A 21,194-nucleotide genomic window follows, 5' to 3' on the forward strand; every position below is an offset into this window, starting at 1 on the left:
TTAGACACTTATTTGGGCATTATGAAACTGAATCAATTTGATCAGAAGCCCCCTCCTTACTAGAAGGCAATCCCCCTCCCAACTAGAAGGGAAACCTGCTTTCCTGCTAAACAGAAACCCCCAAGACTGCCTCCCTCCTGGGAGGTGTAGCTTTATTTTTTTTGGTAGGTCTTGGGGCTGAACTCTGGGCCTCGGTGCTGTCACTCAGCTCAAGGCTAGTGTTCTACTACTTGAGCCACAGCACCACTTCTGGTTTTCTGAGTGGTTTATTGGCCATAAGAGTCTCATGGACTTTTCCTGCCCAGCTTGGCTTTGAACCGTGATCCTCAGATCTTAGCCTCCTAAGTAGCTAGTATTACAGGCATGAGCCACCAACACCTGGTTTTTAAGATTTTCTTTTCGTCGGTTGTGAGGCCTGAACTCTGGGCTTTGGCATTGTCACTCAGCTCTTCAGCTCAAGGCTAGCCTTCTACCACTTGAGCCACAGTGCCACTTCTGGCTTTTTCTGCTTACATGGTGCTGAGTTATCGAACCCAGGTCCTCATGCATGCAAGGCAAGCACTCTACCACTGGGCCAACTTCCCAGCCCTTCATCTGAGTTTTAGTTAACTTACTTGCCAATGTTCAATTCTTCTAAGGACTTTGTGCAGCTTTGGCCTCCAATAAACACATAAACTCTTCCCTTTTCAGACAACATTTCTAGAACTAATTTTCCCATGCCATCCTACTAGAGCATTTAGTTTATGGGTTAAAGAGAGCCACAGTGCCACTTCCAGCCTCTTCTGTTTTTGTGGTGCTGAGGAATAAAACCCAGGGCTTCATGAATGCTAGTTAAACACTTTTCAGCCCCCAAACTCCATTTTTATTTATAGTAATCATCAGAAAAAAATTGATTCATAAGCTGCTATTTGGTTTCTGGCTTTGAACTTTTTGGAAACTTTTGGGGAATCCTGAATAGCACCCATGTAAATATGAGATATGAATGACCCTCTAGGTAAGGGGTCTCTCCTTACCTAGTATAAAATGTTTGAGAATGGACAGGTTTGTGAAATGCTAGGGTGAAAGTGATGGCCAATTGAACCAAAGCACAAGTTCTTCTCTAGTTGGCCAGGAAGGTCTCCAACACTGGTCCTCCACAATAGCATCAGACATTTCCCTTGGCTATGGTTAGTGCTTACTGTTCATCTCTTCACAGGAGTGGCCTTCACTCATCCTGATAAGTTTCCCAGAAATGCCAATTGTCCCCCCAACCTAGAGAGGCAAGGGTATGGTTGGCCTTGGGAAGATGGGGTTTTTGTCTTAGATCCTTACTCTCGTGAACAGCAAAAGCAGGGTCTTACAAGTTTCCCCAAGTCGTGTTTGACTGATGATAGATCATGCACTCCATGCCCTTGGGGGTCATAGGTTCATCACAGTGGGAAGTGGACCACTTGTTTTTCTGGCCTCTGTGCCACACAATCTTAACAGTAATGGTGGACAGAATATTTAATCCATTTCACCCAAGCATTTGTTTTGTTGTTTTTGTTTGTGGGACTTGAACTCTCGGCCTGTGTGCTGTCCCTGAGCTCTTTAGCACAAGGCAAATGCTCTACCACTTGATCCACAGCACCACTTCCAGTTTTCTGGTGGTTAATTGGAGACAAGGGTCTCAAGAGCTTTCCTGCCTGAGCTGGCTTTGAACCCCAACCTTCAGATCCTGAGCAGCTAGGATTACAGGTGCAAGCCATTGGCACCCGGCTTTTAACCAATTTTCAGTCTACCCTGAAAGTCTGCTTCTGTTACAGGTTCCAATGCCATACATTTGTGGATCAGCTAGAGGATCCATCCAGGCCTCAGAGTCAAAGTGGGTCAGCTGAAGGAGTTTAGTGAGTAGGACTTTTTGAGTTCTTCCTTCCGGATATAAGATTTAACACACACATGCAAGCATATATACACAAGTTTTTGTTTGGACAAGTGCACATTATAGAGCTGAAAAATGAAAATCATTAATAGTGTTCTCAGATCTTTTTCAACATTCCATTTTCTTGGGTTCCTTTAGGTCTACAATTCCCCATTTTAGCAGGTCTCTTGTGATATCAGTTTTTGGTGCACTAAATCCTCCCTATTGTAAGTTTCTTGTGCACCGCTTTCATATTCAACTTTCCCCTTACTGGGGATTTGTCAAAGATTTCTTCCTCCAGCTCCCACATTTTTTTCTTGGGCCAGAGAATGAAAACGCAGGTCAAGACTCAAATTCTCTTTCTGCCTAAGACACACTCAGCCCATGAAAATTCCCAACCAACAAGGTAATATGCTCTAGTCCAATTTTTCTTCTCATGGTCAATGCATGAGGTTACTTTTTATTGGGGTGCTTCCTTGGACCCCTTCCTGACATTGCTGATAAAGTTTCCATCTTGGGTTCATCATTAACCACAAGGGATGGTGTTTAACCCAAGCTTGAGCTACCTCAACAAGGTAGGATGTGTCTCCTCCTGAAGGGTTCCCAGGATCCCCTTCAGTAACAAGGATCCTGGATAAGTCCCCAAATTATTGGGAATACTCCCATAGTGTACCCCAATATCCAAAGAAAGACCATAGACTTGAAAGAACTTTGCATGGCAAAGTTTAGTTCTGTCAAAGGTCATGTTACTGACAGGAAGCCAATTAAGCAAGCACTCTGAGTAGGAATCTGCCCAGGTTTTACCCTTAATGAGTTACTACTTGTCTTTATCAGAAATTGTGTTCACAGTGGTGCTCAATTGTCTATTTTGAAAGCTCAGCTGGCTATTTTCAAAGGGGATAACAGTTTCAGAGCAACCAACTAAACTAGGACAACCAGGCCAGAAATTTTTAGAAAAATCTTACTCAGCTTGTGCTCTATGAGTTAATCCTTGCCTCAAGTCCCTAGAACAATTCGGGATATACTTTAGTTAAAATAGCTTTTTGTAAGATGATGGCCACTCTTGATTGCTTTACTTCAAGCAATCACTTTGAGACAAAAAGATTCTAACTCCTACAGGGTCCATTCCCAGACTATTTTTTCTCAGCAGCTCCCTCTTTGGAATGGAGGCTTATGAGCTTCCAGGTGAAAACAGCTTATTCACATATTGCCTTGGTTCCCTTAGGCAAATTCACCTCAGCAGGTGGTTATGAAACCAACAGCTGTGTGTGGCTGCTTCATATAAAGAACCTGCCTTGATCTTCTGCTCCTGTGGCTACTAGAAAGAGGAGCCATGTAGCTGTGGACTTGAGCACACATTGAGCACAGAGCAAAGAGGGCTGCAGCATTTTCACAGCTATAGATGAATCAGTCAGATCCTAGCTGCTAGGCTGACCACAGGGCACACTCTTGATGCCAAATTTCTGAGGCATAGCATTTCCAAGCTGCCATGACACTATGGTGGGAAGAGGCCTGAAGGAGAATTCTTGGTGAGAAGGAAAAGGTGAAAGCTTGGATTTAGGTTTTAGAAAATGCAAGCCACTTTCTGAATTGCTTGAGGCAGCTAGCAGATCAACATGTTTTCTAGCCTTCTAGATGAAGAGCATGAGAACACTTCCCACATTTTACAGTCAACCCTGCCTGCATGGCAGTCTTCTATTCCCTCTTACAGGAGTTAAGCAGTTTTTAAGAAGTCTTACAGGGTGCTCATTACATTCTTCTAGGTTAAAAAAAAATGGTAACACATTCTTATTGAAACAATGTAGCATTAGATTCTGGTTTGAAGCATTTCACTTGTGGCTCTGCTACTTACAAGGCTTAATCTTAATCAAAATAACTTGTCCGAGCCTAAATTTTTATTCTGTATAATGGAGAGCATACAGCAATGATGAACTTTGTAGCATGTAGTAAACTATTCACAGAGTGGTATTTGTTTTCTTTGAACTATCACCTTTTATCTATCTATAAGGTTGGTCATTATTGTACTTCTATACCCCATTTTATATAGAAAAACTGTAGCTTCAAGAAAAATTTAATACCCAGTAGTTTATGGAGAATTTTTACCCACATTGAATTTACAAAGGGATCAGTGGAGATTCTGCCTCAGACAAGCCCCATGAATAAGATAGGATAAAGAAAGTAATGAGCGCAAAGCAAGAGATGTTGTCATTAATCCTTGCCTGTAAAGCAAAGGAGAGGTAGAGTGTGGTAGCGAACCAGTGAAAGAGAGCAAAGTGAATCTAGGTATTGAAAGCAGTTTTTTTTTTCAGAGCCAGCTTTAATTTATATACACAGGTGTTATATAGATTGTCTTTGGTTTAAAAAATTAGTAAAAATTATTCAGCAAATTGTTGAGAGATTCTATTAAACTCTTAATTCTTGGACTGAGTAATTCACAAAATTAAGATCTTCGAGGTTCCTGAGTATGAGACCATTTGGAGAAAGCAAGAGTCAGCGAATCTGATTTATCTGGTAAGAAAGTGTATCCTCTGGCTTTAGATCAATTTCTATCTCAGAAAAAGAGGAAGAAAATCAACAACATTCTACAGAACTTAACACCTTAAAGATACTGGATTGCTGCATTATTTTTTCATTGTTAAAGTCATACAAGAAAATAAAAGCTGGGAACTCCTGGGCTCTTTGCTAGCCTAGAACTGGGTGATTGTTGTTTTTGTATTTTCCTAATGCTTTAGAGATTCTAGTGAGAAGAATTGAGAAAATGCAGACATTAGCCTGGTTAGGATTCATCTTCAACCACAGTGCCTCATTTAGTGAAATCTACACTGCCCACTTCCAGTCACAGACCCGGCACACCGCACCTGGAGACCGCGGGCCGAGGTCTGGGGTCAGCCTGAAGCGCCCGCGGGGGGCCCTGCGCCCAGAGGTCGGGGCACAGGGTTGGAGGCCTGGCCCGGCTGCCGTGAGTACGCACCCTGCTCCAGCGACCGCTGTCTGTGCCCCGCGGGCTCAGGCTCCGGAGCGCTGCGCCCTTCCGCCAGCAGCCCATTCATTCAGCGGCTCTTGGTCCCCGCCGCTTGCCTCAGAGGCGTCCAAGGCGGAGGGGATTGTTGCAGAACAATGCGATACTGAAACTTGCGTTCCCACACCAAACGTTTGTGGGCGCCGTGCAAATGGCGTCCGCCGGGAAGCGAGGACGCGGGTCACTGGCCCAGGCATACGTGGAGCCGCTCCCGGCCGCCCTTCCACTGGCCCATGAGGCGAGGCGAGGGGAGGCAAGGCGGGGCTGGGCGGCTGCAGGAGTGGCCTGAACCCGCCACCGCTGCCAGGCATCCCACCGCGGGGGGTGCCCAGCCAGGCGCCAGGCCCCCCGAGGAGGGGCATCTGGCCAGGCGCCTGCGATGCCGCCCCACCCTCCCTCCGGCTGCTGCCAGCCCTCTGGCAACGCCAGGCAGAGCTTGGCCCCACCGCCATGGCCCAGGACCCCCTGCACACCCTCCCCATGGCCTGAAGGCCAAGGCTTCCCTCCCTCCAACATCTTCAGAACGGCACTATTGTCTACGTCTCCGGTTTGTTTTCTTTAAAAATTTTTCTGCTCTCGAATTCTTTTTAAAGTTTTTTCTTGTAAAGATACCATACAGAGGGGTTACAGTGACATGAGCATTGTTGCCTCCTCCTTTGTTTTTCCCCTACCATCTCTGTCCTCCCATCTCCAAGACTACACTCCCCCACCCCACCTCCCCACACTTCACCCCCACCTCCAGATTTCACCTTCTCACCTCCCCATTTCACCCCCCACCTCCCCATTTCATCCTCCACCACCCCATTTCACCTCCCCACCTCCCCATTTCACCACCCACCTCCCCATTTCACCCCCCACCTCCCCATTTCACCCCCCTTCAAAAGTTGTAAAGTTTGTTTGTCGACCTAGCGTCTTGTACATCTCATCTCACTGTATCCCTATTTAAACAATTTCTCTTTTTCCCTTCCTCTCCCCAAATTACATCAACATCAAAAACAGTGAAAACAGGGGTCATACGCTGGGGGAAGGACAAAGCAAAAAAAAAAAAAATCACCTTATAAATACATTAGAAAAAAAGTTTTGTTTTTTTTTTTGCTTATGTGGTACTGAGGAATCGAACCCAGGGCTTCATGCATGCAAGTCAAGCACTCTACCACTGAGCCATCTTCCCAGCACCCTTAGAAAAAAAGTTTTTAAAGAAGGTTTTCTGTTGTTTTTTTTTTTATTTTTCTTCCCTTCCCATTTCCCCCTTAAAGCATGTTCTTTTGATTTTTTTTTTTGCATCCCTTCCCATCTCCCCCCTAAAGTAGCTTTTCTTCAAAGCAAAAAGAGAGCAGAGAAAGAGAACCCTCAGGGAAAGGAGAAGCCAAAAGTTGATCCAAAGAAACCCACATCCCTGAGGTATATGTAGAGCCCTTTGACTCTGCCCCATAGGGCGTGTTCCTGGATTGATTGGTCAAGGGGCGGGATTGTGCTGCATGGCATCTCGTGATTGGTTTCCCAGTCACCGGGCATGAGTAGGAAGTTTCCTTATTGGATGTCCCATCTCAGAGCGCAAGTGGGGAAAACACTTTTGATTGGATGGGAGGTAGAGGGACACTCCCCAGACCATAGTCAGAAACAGCTCATGCCTTAGCACCTGAAGCCTGATGGAAACAAGGTGTGTATTTTTGCTGAGTCATTCATCCCCCGCAATGTTGGAGCCAATTCCAACCATCAGCTGTTATCCATAACTACCCAGCTGAAGTGGTTTAACTCCCTCTGAGTGGCACATCTACACTTGTTACTCACAGGGCGCTGGTCTCCCATGAAATACTATGCTGACAGAGAGATTGAATGTCTACATCTCTGTTTTGAAGCAGCAAAGCCCTCTGACTTAAACTTGCACACTTACCTTGAATGCCACTTGATTTCTATTTACAGAAGGCAGATTCAGTTCTGCTTTGAGCCAGCATGGCAAAATCTAGGGCAGAGAAATAACTGGACTGTATTTCTAAAGTCAGGTGGAGTAGGAGCCACCATTCCCGAGTGCTTGTATTGTCTTCATAGTCCTGTATTTTGTTGTGGGAAGTAATTTCTCCTGAAGGTACATTCTGAGCTGAATTCAGGCTGAAGATCGTATTTGTGCATCTGTAAGCATATACTTAGGAATCAAACCTGCAGATGAGGCAAGTTCTTAGTAGCAGAACAGTGTGTTCAATATATAACTGGTAATGTTATTTTGATGAACAAATGAAAGAAAAAACATAAAAGGACCGATAACTGACTTGTTGAGTGATGACCCTTTGTACAACTACTTAAAGGATTATATATATATATATATATATATATATATATATATATATATATACATATAAGCACTACTATGTATTTTCTGTGAGTGCATATCCACACTGTAGGTATCTTAAGGAAAGGAGAACTCAAATGGATCATAACAATGCAACTAGTAATGGTTTAGTCTCTTATCTGTTGAAACCCCAGAGGAAGACAGTAAAGGTATGAAGATTCCAAGAAGATGGAGGCAGACCTCAACGTTAGGATATAGCCCTTACTGTCTTGGCCCAAGGTGATGGCTAAAATGCCAGTAATCACTTCCAAGTTCCAGGAAGTGAGGTGAAGGAACAGAAAGAAGGAAATAAAGAAATACAGAACATGTGCACACTGTCCTTTAAGACAATATTCTACAAGCTATCAGGTAACATTTTTCTCTGTATTGTTATCTAAATATTATCACTATTGGGAAATGTTATCATTATTTTACTTAGCCTGGAGTTCAGTTAAATGGACAGGTGTCTCTATTGATTCAGAAAGGAAGGGTGGATATTACGGTAGGCACCTGAGATGTTTTGCTATGTATATAAGGGCTATAGACTTCACCTGTAATGTTTTACTGTTTTGTAAGCAGAATAGATCCTGCATTTTGTGTGCAACTAGAAACTACTTGGAAGCTTAAGAAAAAGAGGAAACATATCTCAGATGCTACATATGCTATTATATTTTTAAAATGTGTACAATCACATCCAAATTACGGCAAATTGACTATGTATTTTGTACAAAAGGGGTGATTTCCCTGAGCCTTCTCTCATTACATTAAAAAACAGCTTCACACACTTAAGTGAGATATAGTTTTGAACCCATGTTTATTACTTACTGGCAATTTAAATTGTTTTCCCAACCTGTGGTTGGTTTTTTTTATCTTTTTTTTTCAGTAATTGTGGTCAAATGCAAACAACTCAAAATTTATCATCTTTTTTACACTTTGTATTAGCATTACCTAGTTATATAAGTGGATTTCATTTTGATATATCCACATAGGCATACAATGTACCCTGATTATATCTACCCCTTCATTATTCTCCTTCTCCTCTCCCAGGTTTTCTTATCTTAATTATTTTAAAAATACAGCATAGTAGTAGTAAGTATATTTACAATATTGTACAAGTTCAATGTCCACACTCTTTTCATCCTCCAAGATTAAAATTCTATCTTCATTAAAATAATTTTCCTCTCTCCTCTGCTTCAAGGTCTCCATCAAGAATGATTTTGCTTCCTGTCTCCATCAATTTGACTGTTCTATGTAACTGATATAAGTAGAGTTATGCAATATTTGATATTTTTATGACTGGCTTTGAGGAGCCTGAGGCCTGAGTGACTCCATCTTGAGCTAGCTGTCATCTTCTGAAGTATGAGTTATGTAGCTGACCATGAGCCTGGGAATGAACAGAAGAACCAATACTTGGGCACTAGGAACATAAACAATCCTTGAGAAAATCGCAGGCAGGCAGGTGCTGGAAGGCATGGTGAACCCCACAGTCAGGCCACAGGTGGTGTTTGTTTAAGAAAGGAACCCTGCAGTTTTGCATGCATCTCCTTGAGATTCCCTGTGGTGCAAGCCAACCAGTTTATAGTACTTCAGCCCTCTGATCTAACCAACACCCTGTTTCTGCTTTGTAGTGTGCCAGTCATACTATAGAATTGTATTATGATTTTCCAGTGATGTGTAATAATTTGTTGTAAGATGCTATGATGTATACAAAGTCCCTGCTTTCCCTAAAAAAGTGTATAAAAAGTACTATAACCCTGGGCTGGGGTCTCTTAGCATCACCAGTTACCTGGTATGCGGAGGACCAAGCTAGAGCTTGCAATAAAGACTCCTTTGCTTTTACATTGGTGACAGTCTCTAATGGTCTTTTAGGTAAGAATTTCCAAATTCCGTTTTACAGCTTATTTCATTTAGCAGTGTCCCTAAGATTCATCCATAATATGACATCTTTCACAACATAATTCTTTTTAAAGTTGAAGTAATATACCACTGTATGTATAAACCACATTTATTTTATCTATTCATTTGTTGATGCCCATTTGGATTGCCTCCATGTTTTAGTGTTGTACAAAATGAATATGAGTGTTCAAAGATTTCTTCAAGATCTTGCTTTTAGATCTTTAGAGTACATGCCCAGAAGTGGAGTCATTGTATCATATGACAATTTTCTTTTCTTTCTTTCTTTCTTTCTTTCTTTTTTTTTTTTTTTGTCATGGGCTTGAACTCAGGGTCAGGTCACTGTCTCTGAACTTTTCCTCAAGGCTCGTTTTCAACTACTTTAAACCACAGGTCCACTTCCTGTTTTCTACCCAGGCTAGCTTTGAACCTCAATCCGTGGATTTCAGCTTCCTGTCCTGAGTGGTTAGGATTATGGGCATGAATAATCCTGTTTTTAATTGTTTGAAAAGATGCTATACTGTTTCCCATAGAAAGGTTCCAATTTTACCACACTTTTGTCAGTATTGTTACTTTGTTTTTTGTAGTTATCCTAATTCATATGAAGTGGTCATATTCTTCATTGTTTTGACTTACACTTTCCTGGTGATTAGTGATGTTAAACACCTTCTTCATGTGCTTGTTAACACTTTAATTGTCTTCTCTGGAGAAACATCTGAGTTCTTTGCATATTGTAAAATCAGGTTGTTTGTTGTTGCTGGGAGGATGTTCTTTGTATATGTGAACCACTCATCAAATATATGCTTGCAATGACTTTATCCCATTTTGTGTTGCTTCTTTGGACACTGATGATTGCATCCTTTGGTACATCCTGTTTTGTGTTTTCCTACAGTGACTGACCCTTCTCTGATGTCAGTTTCCACTAATCTTCTGGTCCTGTAACTATAAACCATCATATTGATTTGCACTCCTGTTTTTGTAACAGTGAACTAAAGCTACATAATAATGCTCTGGTTGCCTATCGGCTTCCATTTTTGGATCTCTTTCTCTCACCTTTTAGTAAAAAGCCTTGGGGCATATTTACAACTTATTAGATCCTAAAAACCCTGTAGAAAGTTGCAGCCAATAAATTTAGTTAGTTCTGTTGGAAATATGTGACTTCCAATGTCTAAAATAGGGCAAATAAGATGAAAATTCATCAGAGTTTTTTTTTTTAAATTGCCAGTCATAGGGCCTCAACTCTGGGCCTGGGTGCTGTTCCTCAGCTCTTCAGCTCAAGGCTAGTGCCCTACCATTTGAGCTACAGCGCCACTTCTGGCCTTTTCTGGGTATGTGTCACTGAGGAATCGAACCCAAGGCCTCATGCATGCAAGGCAAGCACTCTACCACTGAGCTGCCTTCCAATGCTTGATAGGAAATGTACTCATGCCCTTGCTCATGTAACTGTAACCCCTCTGTACAGTATTTTTACAATTAAAAATGTATTTTAAAAAAAGATGAAAATTGAGAGCTTCGTAAAGTAGAAGCACAGCAAAACTCTAGGTATATATTTTTCTTCATATGAGTATTTAGAATTGTATGAAGCTAGAAATTTAACCTACTTGCAAGTTAATAACATTTTCATGGATGCTAGATTATTTGTGATACTCTTGGGTCAGAGACAAAAGGGACTTAATTTTTACAGAAATAGTGAAAGTTAGTGATGTGTGTGTGTGTCTATTTATATATTTGAAGTAAATCTCCCAGCCCTCAGTGCTAGTGAGTGAGGTAAAGATAGCCAGGTGAAACCTATACAAACAATAGATTCTCAGTTTGAGCAACTGCGATCTATATAATGAGCAATAGGCATGCCTGAACTTTACTCTGGAGGATGACAATAGCTTAGAAATAGCTTGTAAAATATATTTGTAAATATACTATAGAATAAAGAGCAGCTAGTGTTCACTTGGAGATATGCTAATACTTGAGACTGCTGTGGAATTGTTCTTTTTCTTTTGTTTCTTGAAGGTTCCTAGCTACCTAGACCAATCCCATATTTCTCCTAATAAATACATGAGGCATGACAATTTGTTGAGATTATTCTTTTCCTAGCCCTAAGCCTTAAGATGAAATAGGGACTTAAATCCAATATAGAGTACAAATTCAACAAAAGAAATAAATGGAGTTCATATTTTACACATCTAGAAACTTTTAGAGCCATTTTTAAATTCAGGTATAGAAGAAATTAAGGGAAAAATAGGTCCACAAATATATTTTATGAAGGTATCCTATGTATTTTAACAGTAATAAAGGATTACATTTCTGTTTTTTAGTGTGTGAATATTTACAGAATACAGAAAACCAAAGTTTATTCCAGAGCCTATCATGGAATACAATGAGGCAAATTTTCTGTATATTGCTTGTATATGTATAGAGTTCACCTGTCTGATATCTCTCCTATTTTGATAAACAGAGCACCTGTTTTACACTTTGAAATACATTTTTCTACCTACAGCATTCTAGACACTTTGCTGTCTACTAAACATAGAAAAGATTCATGCACAACCCTCACCTTCAAGGAGCAGTTCTCAGTATCCCAAGTAGCTTGTGTTTATCCCCACCCTTTTCCTCCCAGCTGTCAGTCTAGGTGAGTGATGACTGAATTCTATAAGACAGAAAAACTCAGATAATTCACAGATATGCAGTTAGTATCCAATGGAACCTTCTACACTTGGATTATATATGTGTGTGTGTGTGTGTGTGTGTGTGTGTGTGTGTGTGTGTGTGTGTGTGTGTGTGTGTATACACATATATATATACTTTTTGGTTGATCGTGGGAGTTGAACTCTGGTCTTGGGCACTGTCACTGCACTCTTCAGCTCAAGGCAAGCACTCTACCGCTTGAGTCACAGCGCTACTTATGGTTTTCTAGTGGTTTATTGGAAATAAGAGTCTCACTGACTTTTTTGCCTGGGCTGGCTTTAAACCATGATCCTCAGATCTCAGCCTCCTGAGTAACTAAGATTACAGGTGTTAGCCACCTGCACCCAGCTTGGATTATATTTTATCACTATTTTTGGTGAACTTCAGCTTCCTTATTTGGAAACTGAGTTGTTCAGCTCACAGTGAGTAGATGAATCTCATTATTTAAAATTTCATTTAACTTAACTAAAATTGGAAGAATTAATTACTCAGACACTATTCACATTTGAGATTCAGTAGCCGCATGTAGCAATGGCTAGTCTGTTAGACAATACATATATAGAATATTTCCATTATCACAGATTTTCTGTTAGAACTGTTTTAGAGTTTTAACATCACAGTTAGACCTTTCTGCCATGTATATATGCATATACATGTTTTCCTACAACTTTGGGGTCATATATTTGTTTGATTATTCATTTGTTTATTGCCAAAATTGGAGCTTGATTTCAGGGCCTGCGCATTGTTCTCAGCTTTTTTTTTTCTTCTCAAGGCTAGCCACAGCTCCACTTCTGGCATTTTGGTGGTTAAATGGATTTTCCTGTGGGGCTGGCTTTGAACCATGATCCTCAGATCTCACCCTTATGAGTAGGTAGGACTACAGGTGTGAGTGTACTTTATAACTTGACTTTTCATCGCATTATATCATGCATATATTACCTATCTAATAACATCCTAAGAAATTGCACTGTTCTAAGAACATCACTTATAATCATTACATGGGAGTCCAGTGCTTATAAATACCATAGTTTATTGAACTGTGTCTACACTGAAAATCGTTGTTGTCTCCAAAATATTAAATGCATCATCAAAGTTGTTTTGAATTTTTCATTCTAGTATTTATTTTTATAAATAGATAAGTATGTGCTAGTTTTTAGAAGAACCAAATACAAAGTTTCTTCTTACATAATAATCCATCTTAACTTGGCTCATCTAAAAAAGTATGTTACTCCTCCCTGTGAAGATATTCTTTTCCCAGCATGCAGTTCCAGTTTTGTACAATTTTAAACACCTTACCCACTATAGTGCCTTTTTCTAAAATCCCTCTTGCTATCATCCAGTTTTTGTAAAAACCTTTTCCAAGTTATTTCATTAATAGGAAGGCAAAATTAACTAATACCAACTTAATGTCATCTTTTCCATGGGTATTTGCATTTTAGCCTGGATCAAAACTGGATTCTAACAAGATTATACTTTAATGGAAGAATCAGAGCATCAATCAGGAGGTTGAAAGTACCCTCATGAACAAATTGTATCATGCATTGCTTATTTTTGTTTTAAGATTTGAAGGCTAAAGATTACCAGCTCATATAACCCTGGTTCCAGTGCCCTGCATCTTTTAAATACATTTTTCTAATTTGGGGAGGGGCAGGGAAATAAAAAAAAAATGCTGAAACAAGGATTCAGGTTGACCCATTGTAACAATGGAATTTACAAGATACTAAGTTGAAAACGTAGTTCATAACTTTGGGAGTAGGGAGCAGGAGGAGTTGGGGAAGTAGGGAGGGAAGGGAATGTAGAGGGAAAACAAAGGAGGGGGTAACAATGCTCAATAGGAAATGTACTCATTACCTTACTCATGTACCTGTAACAACTCTATACAGTATCTTTACAATAAATAATATTTTTTTTAAAAAGTATACCAGCTCATACTTCCACAATGAACTTGCTATACACCTTAAATACTTCATATGGCTCAAAATAGGAAACCAAGAAGAAAGCAACTTTCAATATAGATTGTCCATTGTTGTAAAACCGAGATGCCAAATGCAGTGCCCAGCGCACAGGAACCAAGAGTACAGTCATTAACCTCTAGAATGCTGAGTTGTCTTCTTTGGCTGGAAATCTCTTAATTTTATTATAGACATTATGCAGAAATGTTCTGAAACAATATTCATGGAGAATAAACAGTTCTACAAAATCAGGAAAATTTTATCAAGTCAAAAAGTGGAAAACAAGACAAGAAAATTCTATTCCTGGTTATATAAAAATAGGATTGAACAATAGTCTACCAATAGTCTGAAGAAGAGAACAATTATTTAAGTGAATTGTTATTATAAATGTAATAATAGAGTGATATGCATGATAAAATAAAACCTGATGATGAGTCATGAACTCTGCCTTGGGGGGTTAGGAAAATCCTTCTTGCACAGTGTCTTGATACATGGGAAGGGAGAAAAAAGATGAAAAGTTTATGAAGTCTAGTAGTCTCCAAATAGTATGAGCAAGGAATGCAAAGTATCAGGAACAGGTAGCAGTAAATCAAATTGGAGAGATGGAAATGGCCATGTAGCTTAGTGTTGTTGCACTTGCTTAATATGCACAAGGCCCTGGGTTCAATCCCCAGCACTAAAAAGGAAGGAAGAAAGAGACAAAGAAAGATTTGCGAAGTGGGCCTAGCACCATCATAGAAGTTTTATTCTCTAGCCCAGGATTTCATACTGTTAATTGCATATTATTACTGCATGGAAGAGTTAAAAGTACAGTTGCCCAAGTCTCAGCCATTTGTATTTGAGTGGGTACAGATGTATCAACGTCAGCTGATATGACTTGGCGGCAGCCAGGATAGAGATATCATGGTAGCGCATATGAGTGTAGAATATGAAAAAAAAAAGTTTGTGAGACTTTTATTTCTGAAGGAAAATAAATGAACATGGTATGACAGCCTAAGTATGGATACAGTTTAATCTGCATTTAAAAGTACAAATATACCAATTTTGCAAACTGGGGTAAATTACCTACTTTTCTTTAAGCCTTAGTTTCCTATTTTGGACTTGGGAGCCAATGAGACTATAGTGAGAGAGTATTCATAAAGTTTTTTCTGGCTATTTTAAAATGTATTATAACTACCTTATTTGACTTGTTTATATAGTGTAAATTTGTTGAAAAGCAAAGCAGACGAGGATCAACTGTCCTGTCTTAGGTCTCTTGGATACTTGATGTCATTTCCTTACATTCCAAAATTTTTGAAGTCAGAGTTGGACAAGAAGGCAGTTTTAAAACTTTTCCCTATGGAGCCTTAACATTTTTCCATATCACAGGGACTCTAGAAAGATGGAAAAATAAAATAAAGCACAACAGTGCTTTTCAGCTGGCTTACTGTTCATCCTTTTGACCCATGATGACAAATTACTAGACACTATATTGGTTATAAACACTAAATTTATTTCTGCATTCTGGAGCCTGGAGGTCCAAGATTGCAATGTCAGCATAGTCAGTATTTTTTTTTTCTGAGTGATGCTCTGTATTCAAGATCAGGAGTGAAATCTATTTGGTTTTGTTTATTTAAATCCCATTCATGAAGGCTTGCCTCCATGACTTAATTACCATCCACATACACACAAAGGCTCACTTCTATAACATTACATTTGAGATAGGATTTCAACAAGTGAAACTGGATGAAGGGTGTAAATATATGCATTGTACTTATACATTTGTTTCCCCTCCCCCACAAGATTGTGGCTCTAAGAACAGTAAGATCCAGACATTGAATGATCTTAAACTTTACCTCTGGGCCACTCTATGATTTTGGAGTATTATATTGATCTGGCTTATTCAATTCTCTGCCTTTACTACAAGATTATTTGGAGAATACATAAGATAATTACACTAAGTGAGTAGTTATCTAGAGAATTATTTCATAATATTTACTTTTAATTTTTTTGGGTTTGATTTCTGAGCCTTGCATTTGCCAGGCAGGCACCTTACCTCTTGAATCATGCCACATCCAGCATGCTTTGGTTGTTTTTGAGATAGAGTCTTGCATTTGTTTATTCCTAGGCTACCTGGATAGTGAACTTCCTAGTTGGATGTCCAACACAGGTAGGATGACAAGCCACACATTGGTGAGATGGAGGTCTCTTGTATGTTTTCCAGCTTGACCTTTAACTCCCACTATCCACATGTCCACTTTCAGAGTAGCTAGAATTATAGGTATAAACCACCTCATTTGGTTTCTATTATTTATGTTTATAAAAAGTCTGAAAGCTATGAGAAAATCCCCTAGAGTTTCCTAACCAAATCCAGATTCTAGGTGATATACTCATATTTATTCTGTTACAAACTGTGTTTTTCATTCTGTTTTATATAGAGATATGGCACATCAAGAATAAAAATATTATTACTAATGCCAATTCAAACAGCTGTGACTATCTAATTTCTACCTGTGGATTTATGTTTTCTGGAAAAACATCCTGAGTACATAGGCCAAAAATTTGATAGTCCTAACAAGCAAAAATTTGCTTCCAGTATGATCAGCAGATTGCAAATAGGGGTTCCATGCCTGTAGAGGAGACAGGTCACAGGGGAATTCCCTGCTTGTGACCCTAAAATAATTCTGTCCTGTTCAAAATAGCAGAACCGTAAAATTTGTCAAAATTATTCTATTGGAACTTTCTTTTATTTTCCCTTTTTTTTTGAGGGGCGGTCCGGTCGTAGGGCCTGAACTCTGGGCCTGGGTGCTGTCCCTCAGCTCTTCAGCTCAAGGCTAGCGCTCTACCACTTAAGCCACAGCTCCAGTTCCAGTTTTTTCTTTTTGTTTATGTGGTGCTGAGGAATCGAATCCAGGGCCTCATTCATGTAAGGCAAGCGCTCTATCATTGAGCCAATTTCCCAACCTTTGTATGGAATCTTGTATATACATTTTTCTAATTTGGTGAGGGGAAAGGGAATAACAAAATGCTGAAAGAAAGAAACAAGATGACCCATTGCAACGATGATACCCACAACATTCTATATTGGAAATGAACTATACTACTTTGAGGTGGAGGTGAACCAGGTAGGGAAAGGAAGAAATAGTGGGAGAACAACAAAGAGGGAGTAACAATGCTTGACAAGAAATGTACTCATTACCTTTCTCATGTAAGAGTAACCCTTTGGACAGCATCTTTGCAATGAAGTAAAATAAAACTTAATTAACAAAACATAAAAGAAATAGAATCCTGTTTTTAACACATATAATGTTAGAATAATACCACTAGATGGTAGTGAAATCCCACAATATATATAAAAAGACCTATCTAGCTTAGTAAACTATGGAAACCATAGAGTTAGTGTTTTGTCATCAACAAAGAGTCTCCAAGCTTGGGTATTTGACTAGGATCAGGGACACTCAGAAGGAGCTGTCAGAAGGCTGAATTGTGGGGAAAGTCTTCTGTTTTTGGAATTTAGAGACTGGAAGCTTGGCTTTGCCTCTATTTCCTGCCTTGTTTATCATCAGAGGCCATCTTTTAAGGATTGATTCATGTCCCCCTGAGATATGTGTCCTTGGAGAAGTCTGTAACAAGTGAGTGAGGTGATGTGAGGTCCCTGAGACTGTAGCAAGTCCTGTAGTGCTAGTGTCTTGAGGAGATGTGGCCCTGGATGCCTCTGTCTCTGTCTCTGTCACAGGCATCAAAGTCCTTGTGAGGACATTACAAGAAAGTGAACAGTCAGGAAGAGCGTCTAAAACAGATGACACTCTAGACTTCCCTGCTTCCAGAACTTTGATTTTATAACTATTCCATAAATTTGTCTACCAGTGCAAGATATCTGTGTTCTCCATGGCAGTGCAGGGAAACTAAGTCACCAAACCAGCTCTCCCTGAGCAGATCAGCCTTAGGAATTGGCATGTAGTTTGGACATACAGTTGCAGACTTGCTTCTCTTCCTCCTGCTGCTGCAACCGTGGTGAGGAAGCAGGACTCAGGTTCCATTCTCAGTGAGCTTGAATTCAAGAAAGTTTCCTAGCAGTTGAAGGTTTAAGCCTGCTTAGTTTTTGGATCAGAATCAGAAAAACATCAACTAAATTGGATGCATTACTGGTATTGTTTGTAGGTGTACATGTATTTTTTTTCTTCTGTAAGGCACTGAGAAGAACCTAACATTCTTTTCTTTACATGGCCCTCAGCACAGACTTTATAATGCCTCTCCTGACTTGTAAATGACATATCTACATACTCTGGGGAGTCAGGGTTGTGCCATTACTTTGGATTCACAAAGCAAAGAGAAGTCTATGTAGGTAAAACAAAGAACTATATGTGCATTTCATTTGTTTATTTTTATTATAATAGTTTTCATTGTAGAGATGCTTCATCTCCTTGGTTACACTTATATATTCTTTCTTGAGGAAATAATTTTATAATTTCAGTTTTCCCCATTTATTATGATGGTGACAATAGTTTTGCCACATATCTTTTATTGGGCTGAAGTAATTTTTTTCTATCCATAGTCACTTGAGAGATTTTTAACAATCGCTTTTCTCTAATCCATGGCAACATTCAAACTTACTATCTTTTTATATTTTCTCCTGCTTCTCCCTATCCAACTTGCCAAGAACAATTACCACTACTGAGTCTCTACAACTGCACACACCTGAGAAGAGCAGACCATTACCTGGTATGCAGTTGAGGGCAAATGGCCAGCAAGACTGATCAGCAACTTCACAATGTTCCAATCCTGGGAATGAAACCCTTCCATGCCGGGTTGTGTGTCATAGGACTGTGGTTCCTGAAGCTATACATTGTCCTGTTTTGAGAGGTATTAATTCAAATCCCGGTGTTCTACAAGGCTTAGGTATCTTCAAGTGGCCAGTGCAGGTGGCTCATGCCTGAAAATCTACCTACACAGAAGGCTGAGATCTGCTGATCCCAATTCAAAAGCAGCCCAGGAAAGGAACATGCAAGAGGCTCTTTCCTCTAGTTAACCAACAAAGGGCAGAAATGGAGATGTGGCTCAGGTGGAAGAGTGCTAACCTTGAGTACAAAAGCTCAGGGCCATGGACCAAACTCTGAGTTCAAGTCCCAAGATACACACACAAACACACACACACACACACACACACACACACACACACACACACACACACACACACACACAAAGTATAAAAATGCACAAAAATTTAGTCATATCTGAGTCTTCTTATGGTTACACATCCTTAGTTGGGGAGGGGGAATCAAAGCATAAGATTTCAGTATTTCTTTTGAGCTGTGTCATTTGTAACTCATATACAGGATTGAAGTTACAACCAATTGGGAATTTACCTGTGTTAGTCATCTACCCTTCCATGTAACTGGCATTTAATTTCAGTTTGGAACTTTCTTCCACTAATGGTATCGCAAAGAGGTTGCTCATTCTTTTTGCATAAGCAAGCACCAAAAGAATAAAAGCAATAATTTACAAATAAAATATTTATATAATGATTTCTTTGTTGCTCTGTATGTCCCTCCCCCACGGTATAACCCATGGTTTCACTGTATTTGATGTTGGTATAATTTGGAGAGGGAAAGGGAAAACACATCATTTAAATAAGGATAAAAGTGGACCCATTTCAACAATGAGATGTACAAGTCATTAGGTAGAAAAAAAACTTTACAACACTGGGGGTGCGGAGGGAGGAGGATGGGGTGGTGGGATGGGAAGGAGGAGCATGGGAAGGGATGGGAAGGGGAAACAAAGGAGGAAGCTACAATGCTTGATAAGAAATGTACTCATTATCTTGCTCATGTAATTGTAATCCCTCTGTACAGTATTTTCACAATAAAAAAAGAGAGAAAAAAAGAAATTGTTTAAATAGGGATATAGGTGTTCACATTGCAATAATGAGATGTACAAAACATTATGTCGAAAAATGAAGTTTACAGCTGTGGTGCTGGGTTTTTGGGGGTAGGGAGGATGGGGAAAGGAGGGGGGAGATGGGAAGAAATGGGAAGGGAAAACAAAGGAAGAGGCAACAATGCTTCATAAGAAATGTATGGTATTTTCCCAATAAACTTAATTAAAAAATAATATATACCACATATATGGTATATATGTGCACATCAGAGGGAAACCAGGAGGAGGACAGAGAGACAGAGGAAAACAGGGGACAACATACAACAGTGGGACCAATCAGCTGCACTGGACATTGATCATAACAAACTAAGCAACTCAATGGCAGCAATGCACCGGAGGGAATGAGCAGGAAAGAGGGAACAGCTGACACTAAGCAAAAAGAAAGAAATGTATATATAACCCCATGTGGAAGAAATAACTGTATTTTCAAAGCCCATAGAATTAATAAACTTTATAAGCCACAATAAAGATAATTTGCCCCAGGAAGGTTAGAATGGGTTTGTGACTAAAAGTATCACTTATTTCGTGACTATAACAATCCTGTGAAATTTGTGAAATTTATGTAATCACTTAATCACAATAAAAATTTCTATAATAAATTTTAATAGAAGAAAATTTTTGTGTAACCCATAAGAAAATGTCACAAACAGTGGCCAATTGCAACAGATATGTATGTTCTTCAGGCTCTGGATGGTGTAAGTGGAATACGAATTCCTCTGTACAACTCTGAACCAGCATTCAGTTACTTAGTAGATTCTGATGAACCTTAAGAGAAGACTTAATCTTGAGTGTTTGTTATACTGAGACATGAACACAGCTATTTTGGGTCCTGCTATGAGGTGTGGAGTCCTGGCTGTGGCTGCCCACATGGAATGCAGGCAGGACAAGGAGGGTCTAATACAGAGTTAATAATTTTTCCAGGAGCAGACTCTGTAGAAAGATTAAAAATAGATGTTGCAATAGTCTGACTACCTAACTGAATGTAACTGGTGTTCTTGTCCATACTGTCTTATAGGAGAGAGAAATATAAAGAATGCTGCTGTTAGTCTGAAGAGTTTTGCTGAAGGAGTATCATCCCATATTTATTGATTGTGAAAATGACTGTGTAAAATTTAGTTTTCTCCGCCATTTTTCTCTTTCATTTAGAAATGTTATTAATTAAGGAGAATTTTCTCCTCTGGGTTATTTTGTTTTGACATAATTGATCATAAGGAACTTATTTTATTAGGCCCCCTATGAAGAACCTTATTTTTTTTTATCCCTTGTAGGGATTGAAATCCGGACCTGGGCGCTGATCCTGAGCTCTTTTGCCCAAGGAAAACACTCTACCACTTTCAGCCACAGCACCACTTCCAATTTCTGAATGATTAATTGGAGATAAGAGTCACAAGGGGAAATTTCAGCCTGGACTGGCTTTGAACCATGTCCTCAGAACTCAGCCTCAAGAGTAGCTAGGATTACAGACATAAGCCACCAGAGTCTGTCTTATGAAGTTACATCTCTAACAGATGTTGATAACTTGCTAAT

At 39.6% G+C, this 21,194-nt stretch overlaps 1 long non-coding RNA gene across 1 annotated transcript in view; it reads right to left on the minus strand.

The window, feature by feature from the left end:
• The window catches only part of LOC138809168 (uncharacterized), a 37,172-nt gene extending 32,044 nt beyond the window's left edge, over positions 1-5,128 (minus strand). Inside the window, exon 1 of the long non-coding RNA XR_011366740.1 lies at positions 4,851-5,128. This is a non-coding gene — a long non-coding RNA (uncharacterized lncRNA). The remainder of the gene's footprint in view (positions 1-4,850) is intronic.
• Positions 5,129-21,194: the final 16,066 nt, after the last annotated feature.

This window comes from Dipodomys merriami, unplaced genomic scaffold (genome assembly GCF_024711535.1).
Source record: "Dipodomys merriami isolate MVZ:Mamm:240054 unplaced genomic scaffold, mDipMer1.0.p SCAF_489, whole genome shotgun sequence".
In the NCBI taxonomy this organism is placed as follows: Eukaryota; Metazoa; Chordata; class Mammalia; order Rodentia; family Heteromyidae; genus Dipodomys; species Dipodomys merriami.